Consider the following 1100-nt stretch of genomic DNA (forward strand, 5'->3'; position numbering starts at 1 on the left):
ACACAGCGCATGCCGGCATTTGAGGGTGCTCGTGAAGGGAAGGGAAGGGAAGGGAAGGGAAGGGAAGGGAAGGGAAGGGAAGGGAAGGGAAGGGAAGGGGGTGCTCGAAGGCAGCTCCTTGCATCTGCCGCCATCTCGTGGCGAACCTGGAGATCCCGGCGCCCGCTGCTCCCGCCATGGACAGCAGAGGAAAGGGGCAGAGAGCTGATCCTCCCGTTCTACAGTCCGTGCTGCCCCGGTCACCCCRGAGCGGAGCAGAGGCGAGGAGCTCGCCGAACGAGAGGCAAAGTGCCGGTGAGTTCATTGGCAGGCCGTGTGCCCAGCCGGGACCGTTCACTGAGGCCATGTCCGRTCCATGGCCAGGGCCGGACAGGCCCCACAAGGGCTGTCTGACACACCGAGCTCATTGCCTCACCTGCCCACAGAAGGTGAGTCAGACACCTGCCTCACAAACAGCCCCCGCTCCTGAGGGGTGCTGCCAGAGGATGTGATGCTTCTCCTCCAGCACTGCCATAAATACTCTGTTTGCAGGGAGGAAGGAAAGATCCTGCCTGCTGCTTTCTCTGTGGGATGGTCAAATACGTGAAACCAGTGACGGTAGCGAGACAGGTTCACAGCAGAAATTAGGAAAATCACCCTAGAAAACAGAATTTCATGGGAGAGCAGAGAAGGAAGAGGGCTGCCAAAATGATGGAGAAGATTTATGATTTCCTATTGAAAATATGTGAAGCAGTTTTGAGCCTCAGTTTAGCTGCTTTTAGAAACCAGTGACACAGTAACAAGCCTTAATGCACCATGCTTTGTATAGGGAACTCAGTTATTGCACCATGGACTRATTTCTACATTTGAGATTCTCTCCAGCCTGATAGTGAATCAGAAGTGGTCTCGGGGTGGGATGGTGGTGGGTCAGCAAGCTGCAATCTGAGCCAGATCACAGGGGGCCGAGAACTAAAACAATGCAATAACAGTGATGCTTACTGAGCACCCTCAGCAAAAAAAGTAAGGATCCAAACAAACACTGCGTGTTTCACATGTGGCTTTCCCATGCAGAGCCAAGTCAGCTGGGCCTCAGGTTTGATGTATTGGCTAACCAGAACATT

Source organism: Malurus melanocephalus, unplaced genomic scaffold (assembly GCF_030028575.1).
Source record: "Malurus melanocephalus ecotype Western Australia unplaced genomic scaffold, MMel_1.1 scaffold_263, whole genome shotgun sequence".
NCBI classification, from domain to species: domain Eukaryota; kingdom Metazoa; phylum Chordata; class Aves; order Passeriformes; family Maluridae; genus Malurus; species Malurus melanocephalus.